Below are 13,503 nucleotides of genomic sequence, written 5' to 3'. Positions count from 1 at the left end.
CCTCTGAGCTCAGTGTCCCTGTGCATTTCCTTTACCCAGAGTCACCAAGGTGTGCTGGGTAACATGGGAATAAATAACAGATGGCGAGATAAATCTGCTCAGGCCCCAGTATCTGGAGATGGTCAGTGATCCCTAGTTTCCTCTTTCTTCCTAAGCTGTAGTTGCCATTGTTAGTTTGAACCTTAGAAGGACCAGGTTGGATTCTTTGATTTGCTCATAATACACTCTAACATTAGCTCAAGCATGAGCCTTTTTCTATTTGTATCTTTATCCCTTCCTTTCTTCATTTTCTGCCTAACTTCCTCCACCCCATTATCTTCAAGAAGCGTTTAAACTCCACTGTGCGTGAAAATCCAATATCCTGTTGGAGCCTGTGAGAGACTCAGAGCTGGTGTGACCATTCTGCTCCCCCGCCTTACCTAAGTATGTTAAACATCAAGCATCCATTTGCTTGTATTTGAAAAAGAAATACTTCTTGGTGTTAGAAATAGCAATAAAATGAGGACAGCTACTTCTGTGTCTTCTGTTCTTAATTCCCATGTCTGCCTTTGCTGCACTTGCTTCAAAGCTCGGAAGCAAATGCATGCCCTGCCTCTCACAAACAGGCAAACCTTTGTGGCTTGACCCGGGATGAGAATGTCTCCACCTCCTGGTATTTAACTTTCTTAGTCTTTTCCTTCATCTGCTTCCTTCGCTCCACTCAGATCTTCGCTGAGATGTGCTGTTAGAGATGGGGCTTTGTTCTTTCTGTCAAGCAGGGTCTAAAGAAACAAGCTTTACGTGCTGAAGAGTTTCTTTGACTAAGCACATTTCCTTCTTCTGATGAGACCTGTATGTTGTCAACTAGAATTAATGTACTCCACTTCGCCTCTTAGCTGATGTCCTCTTTGATCTCTATTTTTGGTTTAGGCACTGTGCATGTCCTGTGGCTGTAGTTAATGTATGTGCCATGAATCAGTGGACGGTCTCATGGTGACAGAGGAAGGAAGGGAGGCTAACGCTCCAAGCTACATAATATGCTGGCTTTCTCACCCAGTAGTGCTAATTCTAGAATTTCTAGAATTAATTAGTCTGAGAATGGCAGTTGAGTGACTTCCCTGTGTTAAAGTTTTGAAAACGAGTTGATTGGAAGAAAATGAAAAGGTCTTGCACCATTCGTCCAAGGTTGGAGAGAGAAAAGGAAGTGGTATTCTGCGGCCACGAGACGCTCCCAGGGCAAGTCTCCTTTCTCAAGCTTGACTGGCCCACAACTCTTGTTTGCTGGGCTTCACTCCTGGTCTGCAGCATAAGTAACTAAGTATTCATAGCTCGAAGGCTTCTCAAAGCTTCAGACACAGTGAAATACTACTTGGGAAGGAATTGCTGGCTGCACTGACAGCTCTTTGTATCCCTGTCAGTTTCTCAGTGCGGCTCCAGATCCACAGAAACCACTGCAAGGAGAAATCTCTTCAAACAGAGCTGTGTAAGGAGTGCCACACAAACAAATGCTCACCCTCATTATGTCTCTCGGTGTCCATTTCTAGGAGATAGACTTTGCTAAACCCCCACACACATTCACGGCAGTGACAAGGTGAACACTACTTCCTCACCAAAAAGTATCTTGATAAAGAAAATAAAGACAAAGAAAGCCAAAACTCAAATGCAAATAGGACAGGCCCCTAGGTCACTTCGAAGTGACCCAGCAGGACTCTGCAGTTAGCTCTGTGGTGTGAGTGAGCAAGGTTATTTTAGCCTGGGACACTGGCCTCTGTTCCCTTCCTGTATCACCATGAGCAACCTCACTGATTCATCCCACACACATTAATTGCAGCCATAGGATATGCACAGGGGCCTAACTAAAAGTGGAGATCAAAGAGGACATCGTTTACCAGGGAAAGTGGAGTGTATTAACTTGGGTTGGCAACATGTGGCACTGGTTTTTCTGCTTCAGCAGTGTTTACAGCATCAGAGCGTTGTGTGACAAGAGCACTCAAACCCACTGAGGGTTAATGCCAACCTTAGTGTTGAGCTAAATGAATCAGCTGTGACTGATTGCTTTTCCTGACTGATTTACAGCATTGGACAGGGGCTTTCAATTTACAACATAATGATGCTTTTACCCAGTACATTATGGAACCATCTTCTACACAGTGTGGTAGCCCTTCCAGAAAGTTCTGTACTGGACTTTCTTTTCCGTTATCCACAACCTGCAATGCCCCCCTTCCTGTGATTTCTATCACAAAAATTAATTCTGTCTAGAAAGACCACTTTTCAGGTGTCCTCAGAGGCATGGGAACTAGCTCAGAGTCCACTGTATATAAGCCAGAAAGGACTCCCCCATGCTGACTCTCTGAAGGAGCACAGGAGGCCCTATGAGTCAGAGACAGTCCAATCCAAAATCCAGACAGAGGCCTGGAGCACACCTGTTGTACCCAAATATTCTAGAAAACTCTCTTGGGTAGGAACACAAAGCCTGGCCAGTGGAGAAAGTAGGTTCAAATGGTGTATGATGGTATCCACTGGGTCACAGGCATTTAACAAAAAGCAATGAGGATGAAGAGATTATACAGCTCCATAGAACCAACACCAAGGGAGAAAAGCCTCCATCCGGCTAAGTACTCTACATAGGCAAGGAAACCAAGCAGAGACAAGAACTGTGTCTTACTCCTGGTAATACAATAAAAGGCTCACATAGGACAAACATGTCCACCTGCAGCACTTTGGCAGACATGGTACTATTCTGCTGATTATGAATGTGGCCATCCAGCAGGTAGGCTGGCAGTGGAAATTTGAGGGCTATTAAGTTACTTCCAGACTTCCAGGGGGATCCAGTCTCCAGCAACCATCAACTCAAGCCATGGGTGCCTATCAAACACAAATTTCCCCACTCAAGGTGGACCAGAAGGTAGTTGCGAAGACACTCCCTTGGTAAGCCAGTGGGCTACAATTCTCTCCCACAAGAGAGAAGGTCAGAGAGACTCCCCAGGGAACAGAACTCACATTTTTGCGCATCCTTGGCAGTGCCGTTCTGAGAGCTCTCAGTGAACAGTTTACTCATGGCCTGAAGGATAGCAGAGCCCTAAGTTTTCCCATGTGATGTGACCACTCTTATTTCTACAAGTCCTAACCAGCTCCCTGCCAGAAACTTTTTTGAGATAGGATTTCTCTGTGGCTTTGGAGGCTGTCATGGAACTAGATCTTGTAGGCCAGGCTGGGCAGAAACTTTTGATCTGCTTGATTGACTATACCGGTGCCACACCTCTTATGGTAGCGAATGCCCCTTGGGCCAAGAGGGGAAAAATAAGAGTTGCTTAGTATCATTATGGCACTTTATTCAGAGCTTAGAAGGCATGCAGGTTACTTGTGTGCCAAACTATATAAATGGACAGGCCACCAGTAATGAGCCATCATACATACCATCATAGGTGTGTTTTCTACAACTATATGTGAGGAAACTATCTTCTTTGGTTTGCTTGTGTCTGTGGTTGCCGGGTCTTTGTCTTGCCCAATTGCAGTGAACTTGTATAATTATATCCCACATTTACTCTGTACGTGCCCACACAGCAGCTGTTATTATGTGCGACAAGCAGTTTTCTAGAAACTTGCAGTAGAAAGGTAACCAAAAAAGAGCAAAACAGTGCTCCTTTTCCTATGATTTTTAAATTACTGTGTGGGAAAATAATATACACTATGGGAATACCAGTAGAAGGATATTAAAAGATGCATAATGCATGATAGTAAGTAGTCTGAGCACTATGATATAGTGCAGGGAAGAGACTGATGGGTGCTTGTCTTAACATAGGGTGATAGGTCATTGGGGTATACTGAAGGACTTGGAGTAACGTGACAAAAAGACTGAATACAAATATGGCTCACAAAGATGTATAGCTTTACTATTAAGTAACCATTTTGCCCAAGACACTTAGTATATATTTAGTTTACCAAGATTAGAAGACCTTGTAGAAGTTATGTGTAGACCAATAGATTCTTTGAACACACACTATTGTAAACACTTCACTTTTAGGGGCCTGGTACATTTCCAGCCTGCCTCTGTGCCTGGTACATATCAAAATGTATTCACAGTACACATGTGATTTTAAGGTTGTGGGCCTGTTAGGAATTAAACAATGTAGTAATGAAACACGTCAGATGTGGGGTATGAATTGTTAGTCAGGAAACCTCTGTAAATTGCTCTCCCATTAGACCAGATTCTTCCCACCTAATTCCTGGTCCATCCAGGAGCATGTGTGCAGCAGCCATGGTTTTCAGCTTACTTCTGGAGTGAGGATCTTGAATGGGTGACTCAACAGCATGGCCGTGCGTGACAGCTGAGATCTCCACAGTCGTACTAGCGCCATTCTTCCCCAGGTGTGGCCTTGGCTGTGGTTATTGCTGCACTGTATTTCCTTATCTCTGGGATACTTTGGAATCCTGCAGAACATTTCTTCATTGCTTCAGTAGAGGCATTTGCCTTCTGGAATGTTCGGTTTCCAGCATCCAGTGAGATGGCTGAACTGTGGCTGCTCTCCCTTGAGAATCTCATGCCTGCCTTTGAGTCTGTCTTGCTTTCTGACACCCTTCCTTGAAAACCCCACAGCTATATGGTTGGTCTTTCCTTCTGAGTTCCTCTTTGTCTTTACCGTCATGCACAAGTCTATGATAAGATGTCTCTATTAAGCCCTATTGTTCTTAAGAAAACAATAAAAAAGTTTAAAAACAGAGATGTATTGTTATGGTCCCTATTATATAAACAAGTGGATAGCTTGTAAAATGCAGGTAAGACATAAATAAGTAGGTGGCAAAAACCTTGTTAGAAATAGGCAGAATCCAAGGTCTTAGTTAGCAAGCATCACGTAGCTAGCAAATGGAGCATGTATGTGATTTGTGCTCAGAGGAAGACGGAAGAACCAGGAAATGCCTAATATCCATAAGACACATGACTCCTGATGACATAACCAATTACACCAGTGAGTTATTAAGGAAACACTAACTATATATCAGCACATCATGGTGAGGGAAACCTAGTATGATCACCTGCTGATGACATCCCTTGTGGAAATGTATGGACTCTGTTCAGAAAATAAGGAATCCATGCTCTTTGTGAGACAGTTTAAGCTGAAGCTGTGATCTGATGGCCCTAGTCTCTGTGTCTCTCCCATGAAGTAAGTATGTACTGTGGTTCCAGGGAACCTGCCTGGACACTCTCTGGGATTAATCTCTCTCCTTGTCCTCATAAGCTTCTATATCAGGATAGCTAGTGTGGCTAAAAGGGGCAGAGACAGAAACAGAGACAGACAGACAGACAGACACACACACACACACAGACACACACACACACAGAGAAAGAGAGACACACAGAGAGAGAGAGAGAGAGAGAGAGAGAGAGAGAGAGAGAGAGAGAGAGAGAATGAGCTATGGGATGTGGCATGATTAAGGGTTTAGATAGTATGGTTTCTCGTCTCACTTGTATCCTCTCCCAGATGCTTCTACTTTCCTGTCTATTTTGTCTTGTTTCTCCAAGTATGTTGTTGAATCAGTTTTGAAGTTGTATTATCTAAGCACTTTAATTTAGCATGGTCTTTCTGCTCTCTGACCTCTGGAACAGCTTGTCTGGGCTAGACTTGTAGAATACCGCTGTACCAGGATAACTCCCACATTCATACAAGAGAGCTCGAGGTTCTGTGTGGAGGATTCATTTGTAAAGCTCAGAGTTGGTAGGGATGTATCTCCTGTGAATAGTGTCTGTGTGTGACAGAAACAAAGACAAAAAACAAGGGGATGATGTCTGACGAGACACAAAGAGTGAGAAAGGGCCCTGGAACAAGGATGTGGCGGGGGATAGTCTGCTGCGAAGCCAGCATTGACAGTGATCTGGATGAAGGGGAGCTAAAGCCTGCTAACCCAAGGACCCCAGGATGCCTTTAAACTACCTAGCTTTCATATTACTGGAAGAACTTCATTTAACCCCACCATGACGGCTTCTAAAAAGAGAGACACAGGTTAAATGAAACAGAATATGAAAGCTATTTCTGTGTGCACTTAGAGCCAAAGGCAAGACACTTGCTCATGGGCTGTGGGAGCAGGGAAGGGCAGGCCTTGGAGATTCAACTGACTGACTTCCAGTGGCAGAGTAAATGTTACTGAATTTCTGTTTGCTTATGGAAAAGGAATAAAGCATCCAGCAACTCTGCATAGTAAATATGAAGGCGCGGGTTCTGCATGGGTTTACCCTGGGAGAAAACCGTTGCGTAGAGAGCATGTCATCCTTCTCCATGGATTTTAAACCATACCACCTTGGCAGCTTACCTTTAAACCACATAGAAACTATACTTTAAAAAGTGAGCGCAGTTTTTTTCCAGGGATTGCTCATTACACTTTATTTTTTACTGCCCTCTTTCTCGTAATACTGACTCTGAATTTTAAAGATTGTGCATAAAGCAGGATGTATGGTGATGCCTGAAAATAGACACACACAAATCTACAGGCACATCTGCTCTGCAAGCATCCAGTGTGCAGAGTCCATCTCGCGGTAATGATGAGAATAGCTAACCCTCACTGAGCATTGGCTCTGGCCAGCCTCCCTGATCACATGCTCTCATTCGTTCCTCTCTGTGACCCTGTAAAGGACGATGCACTTCCCTTTTGTAGACAAGGAAGCTAACCTGTCCGGACTCACAATTAGAGAGAATCAGACCATGAACCCAAGCCGTTCATCCCTCAGAGGGCCACAACCTCCTTCCTTTCCTCCCGTTTCCAGCAGGACAAGGATTAGGCAGAGGAAATGGAAGCGTCTCCTCCACTCACTGCTTGATAACAAAGAAACAGAGTTTGTAGGCCAGGCTCTTCCCCGGGGCCAAGTCAGAACAATTTAAGCAGATTGTCTTGTATTTAAACAAAAAAACGCTTCATCAAAACAGATGACTCAAAATGCCAAGGACTGTCTGCTGCCCAGTGACACGAAAGGTCAGCCCTGGGAGTGATTTCATTTGCCTTTGTGTGGATGTCACTTCAAGTCATTGGTTAAAGTCAACAGGTCAGGAGCATTAAAGGCTTCAGATCTTTTCCCAGGTGCAGATGCCTTTGCCAGCTATAGAGGCTGATGGGACAAGGGTGGGGGAGCTTCACAGTGACAGCCCAGGAAAGGGTTGTGAGTTTGGGGCAAAGCCTGGAGTAGGGTCAGGTTACTGACTGTGAGATGAATTTCTAAGACCTTGGGAGCTGGGGGTGTGGTTTGAATGAATGCCTCCTATAGTCTTATTTAAACATTTAGTCTCAGTTGACTGCTGTGTTTGGGTAGGTTTAGGAGGTGTGGCCTTGTTGGAGGCAGTGTTTCACTGGGAGGTGGACTTTGAGGATAAAACTGCTTCTCCTACTGCTGCTCTGTGTGCTCTCTCTGTGTCTCTCTGTCTCTCTCTCTCTGTCTCCCTCCCTCCCTCCTTCCCTCTCCCCCCCTCTGTTGTATACTTTCAGCCCTTGCCCCGGCTACCCTATCTGCAGCCTCTGCTCTGCCACAATGGACTCTAACCCTGTGGAATCAGAAGCCCAAAAGCACTCTTTCTTCTACAAGTTGCCTTGATCTCTGTGTGTTATCACAGTAGTAGAGAAGTGAGGTAAGAACTAAGCAAGCAGCCCATGGCTGTGGGGAGGCTGACCAGGGACCCTGCAGAACCGAAGCCTGGCAGGAATGGAAAGGAGGAGCAAAGGCAGAGATGAGTAGAACCAGAAGGCCTCTAAGTCGTCCCTCTAGCCCCCTCTAGCTTTTGCTCTCCTCTTGCAGCTCTCAGGGGACTTCATTGTCCCAGTCCCCGTGGCATTTCCAGTCAGCCTCCATCCCAGCTCTGGGAAGGCTGAGATGTGTATTCCCAGAAGGCCTCCCTCTTACTCTTCAGATCTGGCAACTGTGCGGGGACCGAAGTCCAGCCAAGTCCTTGACGCTGCCAGGGAGGACGTTTCCTGAAGCATCCATGCACCCAGTGCTTCAGCTTTCCTGTGCTTTGAGTACTTCTGTGTCTGAAAACAGACAAGGAGGACTTTCCAGACACAGAGACTCATCACTTTAGGAAAGAAGGATGCGGCCCAGTTGGCACAGTACTTATCTAGCATTCAGGAAGACCCGGGTGCCCTAGACATGGTGACACACACGGAGACTAGGTCAGGGTTATCCTCAGCTGAATAGTGAGCTAAAGGCCAGCCTGGACTAAATGAGACCCTGTAAAAATGAAGAGGCGACCGGGGAGGCATCTCAGACAGTGAACTGCTTCCCATGCAAACAGTTCCTGAGTCTGATGCTCTGGATTTAGGTGAAAGTTGGCATAGAGACTGCACTTGACATCCCAGTGCTGGAGGGGCAGACACATAGCATGATCAGGATCACTGGGATTCTCAGGCTCGTCAGCCTAGCTGAATCAGCCAGTCTCAGGTGAACACGAGAGACCTTGTCTCAAAAAGCAAGTTGAGCAGCTTTTGAGGAACCACACCTGGGGCTGACCTCATGCCAGCATACACATGCATACACATTCATGCACACACACACACACACACACAGAGAGAGAGAGAGAGAGAGAGAGAGAGAGAGAGAGAGAGAGAGAGAGAGAGCTTGGCCTTTGGATACCCCTAGATAATAATACCAGGCAAAGATAAACTATTCAGGGAGGCTCGCATACCAAGTCCAACGCATATGCAGAACATACTCCAGAGCTCATCCACTGGGGCTCCAGGAAACTTGTGAAATACTGAGTGTGCCCTTAGGTCTGTTCACTAGCTCTTCTCTGCTTCAACATCCTGCGTGTAATTTGGGGGAAAATGGCAGCATGTATGTTAATTTTTGAGTCGCAAGAATTAAGAAAACTTCTGTATTCAGCATGCTTATGACACTAGCAAAAAGAGCTAAGTAACAGCTAGCCACCATGGCCACCATCACCATCATCAGTTTCAGCGGCGACTCAGTGCATGCGCATGGAATGTCTTCGACCCACTACCAAAGATACAATGAATTCCTATCATTCTGGGACCTGCACTGTGAACAAGACACGCACCACACAAGCAGGGACAGGAAGAATAGAAGCGTTGTGTAAAACCAGAATAGTGAACGCACACGATTTCACAACGGCAGCAGCACAGTGGGGTAGAGACTAGTAGGCGAGGGTACTTTAGACAGGGCACTGAGAAAGCTGCCCCAAGGCTGTGTTTCTGCTGAGATACCCAGGAAAGCTGCCCCAAGGCTGTGTATCTACTGAGATTTCAAGGACCATGCATCTGTCTTTATGGGGGCCCTGTGATAATGTGGGTAGGGACTGGGTTTGGGCTCGGCAGCAGGAATTCCCATTCATATTGCGTGTGGCTGTTGTCACCTCGTGCGTGACTCCTGCACTTGGATCCCTGAGCTCTCAGCATGATGTACTTCCCTGAGCTTTGGACAAGGAATCTGAAGTACAGGAAATGTTTTCCCAGGGTATAAGAAAAAGCAGTATTTCAAACACGCTGGCAGCCCACAGCCTCTACAATGCCCTCTTTAAGCCCTACAGTAGAATCTAGCCTCGAGTTAAGAACTACTAGCTTGGGTTAGCCCAGCAGGGAAGTTTTCCCACTGGACTGCTCTCTCCCAAGGCATTGCGCTCTGAAAACTGCAAGTGGCGTGATAAATCTTAGCCTGATTCCCCACTCCCCTCAAACATACTCCTGTTTCCCAAATCACATCATTGCCACAAAGCGTCTGAAGATGCCTCAGCCGGATCCATGGCACTTGTGTTTATTAACCAGTGTCACTGTCCCTATGCCCTGGGCTACAGACCCTAGAAACTCCTGTAGAACTCACATTTAATACATCTTTGCATTCTTCTGAGTCTGACAGACACTGTTTCAAAGTGAATATTCAATAATTTATGAGTTTGATGAATGAATTAATAATGCATTTGTGTGTATGTGAATCCTTAGTTCTACCTTACCTCCCTTAGTTCCTATTTACCTCCCTCATTAAAATATATCGAATAGTAGTAACGTCCTGATAACCCTTGATTTAAACGAAGCCGGTGCCAATCACTCTGGTTTCTATTGCATTGGTTCCTTCTGTCTTATTACTCAGGTGGTTTTATCTAAAGCACTTGCAGCTTCTGACAGCATCTGTGCTTCTGCTGCTGTTGGTGGCTCCCAATATGATCAACATGATAGTACCACTGAAACCACCTCCCTGCTGATCAGGACCAGCATCTAAGCCTGCTTCGTAATGACTGTGGAGGTGGAGGCCAAGCTAGTTTACCATCATTTCCAATAGTCTGTTGTGACAAGCACCTGTTACCTGTTGTTCAAGGGGTGAGTGACATGCTCCCCTTGTGGCATTTTCCACGAGTGCAGCCGGCTTTATTGAAGAAATATAGATGCCTCTTCAGAATTGCTCATTAATGTTACACTCTACCTTCCCTTACTGAGTTTCGTTTGTTTGCTTTGGTGCTGGGTTTTTGGACACAGAGGCATCATGTTCAAATTAGAGTGAGAAATCTTGTGGCTGGAGAAGGGGGGGGCTGGGAAGGGGAACACCGGCGAAGTGAACTTATTGCTTTTTAATTAGCGCCTACGGGAAGATGCTTTCCCTAGCAGCCCCATTTAGACACAGACTCTGAAACATTGATGTGTGAATTGCTCTCACATTTTCCACAACCTTCTTCCCCAGAGCGGAGAGAAATAAATAACCAATGAAAGAGCGAGGACACCGAATCTTTCATCCCTGTTTTGCAGTGGCCTCCAAAGGAAGCTAAGACAGAAAGTGAGAAGAGGAGAGGAGGGGAAGCCAGGCAACTGATAGGTTCCTGGGAAGGACGGTTAGGGAAAGGAGGGGCTGGGCTCCTGGGCTGCAGAAGATGAAGCTCCTGTGAAAAGGCACCATGGGAAATTTCACTCTGTAATGAGGAAGGCATCCATGCGAAGTCATCCTTCTGGGGACATTCTGTAGAAGTCATCCTTCTGGGGACATTCTGTAGAAGAAGTCATCCTTCTGGGGACATTCTGTAGAATGGCTGCTTTCTCGCATCACTTCTAACAGCCCACTATCAGCACGCCCTCCCCAGATGTTTGCAGTTTCCCAGTGTCTTTCAGCATCCAAGGAGCCGTTGTTAAAACCGGGCTGAAGCGTTGAAGCCGTTTACCAAACGGGAGACAGGAGACATAAGTGACTAGTTGGAAAAAATGAGACATCAAGGACATAATGCATGAGCAACTGGGTCGCTGAAACCAGAGGGCGCTTGAAGACCTAATACCCAGAGACGATCTGAAATATCAATAGAACCCTCACTGAATTATATCAACATGTATGATCACTAGCGAAGTCCCAGCCGACCAACTACACAATCTCTGAGACAGGGAAACAGCAGTCAGACTATACCAACGTTTATGGCATGTGCGTAAGGAGAGCAGAAGTCTTGTCAGGATTCTTTTTGTTTCTTTTTACATAATAACTGAGTGATTAAAAAAACTTTTTAAATTTAGCATGTGCCTTTTGCTAAAAACCGTAAATGTTGAAAATATTACTTTATAAATTCCCCTTACTTTGTGCTGACATAATGAGCCTGATAAGTGATCTTCCTCATGATTTATAGCTGTAGGGTTGGAGGAAAATGAAAACTGAGATATAACTGGTCTAATCCTTCTTAATCAGGTGAAGAAAGTAGGACACTCTAGTGTTAAATATTTTACCCAGAGTTCTTGAATTAACAACAAGAACAACAAAAATGCAAACTAAGCGGTGTAGCAATCAGCCATCATTTTGTAAACGTGAACCCCTACCCATCTTTTTTAATATGTAAATTTAGATTTTCATGGAATATGGGCAAATGACACTTCATCAAATTTGTAAGTATCAGCTCAGCAGAATGGAGAGAAGCTTCAAAACTGTAAAATTATGTTCATTAATTTGTTGTTTTATAAGAAAGGAGGTATAGATCTGTTTACTAATACCCAGGGACTCAAGAGTATTTGGCTATTGGTTTTAATGCATGCTAAAGTCAAAATTAGAGCCTCGTGCTTTTGTCTATCAAAATTGACCTTTAATCCCACCTACACTACGATGTAAATGGGCTCAGTAAATTCATCAGGGAAGCAGAGTTGCAAAGCAGAGACGGATGCTCCCCCTCCATCCCGTTCCTCGTCATCCAAGGGCAGACCGCCTCTTCCCTGCCTTGCTCTTAGCCTTGCACACAGGTCGCTAAAGTATAGGCACTTACACAGGAAGAACTCTTCTCTTCTTTTGACGACGCTACCACGGATCCCAAACTCTCCAGGGAACAAATTAAAAACAATAAAAATAAACAAGAAGAAATCTCATTGTTGGTTGCTAATTTCTATTGCAGCCAGCGTTGACAGGGAGGCACCTGGGGGGCTGGGAAAGCAAACTTCAGAGTATATCTGGGTTACTACTTTCAGACAGACTGATGGGGAAAGCCACTGGGAATGTGGGCAGCCCCGTCATCGGCTGAGGTACCGGCTGGACCAACACATGGGGGAAAGAAGAAGCCTGTCAGCACAGGAATGCTCCCTGGCCACCAGGAGATGAGCAGCTCTGATCCTGTGTGCCTTCTACCGTGACGTTTCTTCTCATAGTCTACGGCCCGTGGGCTGGTACACAGGGCATCCTGCTCACAAATACCACCTCCTTCTGCTGCTTTTTGGCACACAGTGGGTGTCTCTAAGACTGAGATCATCTGTTACAGCATGAGCAGCAGTGACCTGATGTCTCAGGAGGTGAAGTGACAAAGCTCCTATTAGTCACTGACCGTCCCCGTCTCTGAAATACCGCTGTCATCGACAACTTCTGCCATTTTCCTGTCACTCATTTTGTTTCCCAGTGCTGCTGTGATTTTTTTTAACAGATGAGAATGATGTATGAAATGCGTGGGATCAACTGGCAAGTGTCACGATCTCCCTGGGTTTTAAAACATGGGCAAGTTCTGTATATTAACCAAAGATTAACCACAAATTTTCAAGTATCTCTTTTTTATTACAAACATAATTCTTATAACTATTAGTCATGCCACAGGGAAAATACACTGTTTTGGACCTTTAACAGGAGTACTCAATTTTATATTTATGTAGCACTTTCTAAGCCTTAACCCATGATAAAGACTTATTACTTGTGAATAAAAAGACATATTAGCTCATACAGCTATTTTTCAAGTCAACATACGTGATCAAACAGATATGAAGAAGGAAATACATTTGTCTTGCAAAAAAATACAGGTTATTTTTTTTTCTATCTGTCCCAAGAGAAATTTCCTCTGATTGGAACTGTAATTTGGCAGCTTCCTGTAATGGCCCTTGAATCTCACTAATCGCAAAAGCAGATTGCTCCTAACTTTTCAACATTTTTTTTATCTTCAAAGGCATCCTTTCATTCTTTAAAAACATCTCAATAAATGTCATTTGAATTAGTTCCAAAAATGATATTTTTTATTTAATGATTCCTCTACCTGAAAAGAAAAGATGTTGTTAATGTTCTTGCCTTAAGTACATCCTGTGTCTCATGCAAATATTCAGAGC

The 13,503-nt window shown here is 44.8% G+C and overlaps 1 protein-coding gene across 6 annotated transcripts in view; it reads left to right on the top strand.

Annotated features, from left to right (window-relative positions):
* The window catches only part of Prkn (parkin RBR E3 ubiquitin protein ligase), a 1,082,502-nt gene that overhangs the window by 424,616 nt on the left and 644,383 nt on the right, over positions 1–13,503 (top strand). The window lies entirely within an intron of this gene.

Source organism: Mesocricetus auratus, unplaced genomic scaffold, assembly GCF_017639785.1.
Source record: "Mesocricetus auratus isolate SY011 unplaced genomic scaffold, BCM_Maur_2.0 Super-Scaffold_100018, whole genome shotgun sequence".
Lineage (NCBI taxonomy): Eukaryota > Metazoa > Chordata > Mammalia > Rodentia > Cricetidae > Mesocricetus > Mesocricetus auratus.
This window is presented reverse-complemented; position numbering and strand designations above follow the sequence as displayed.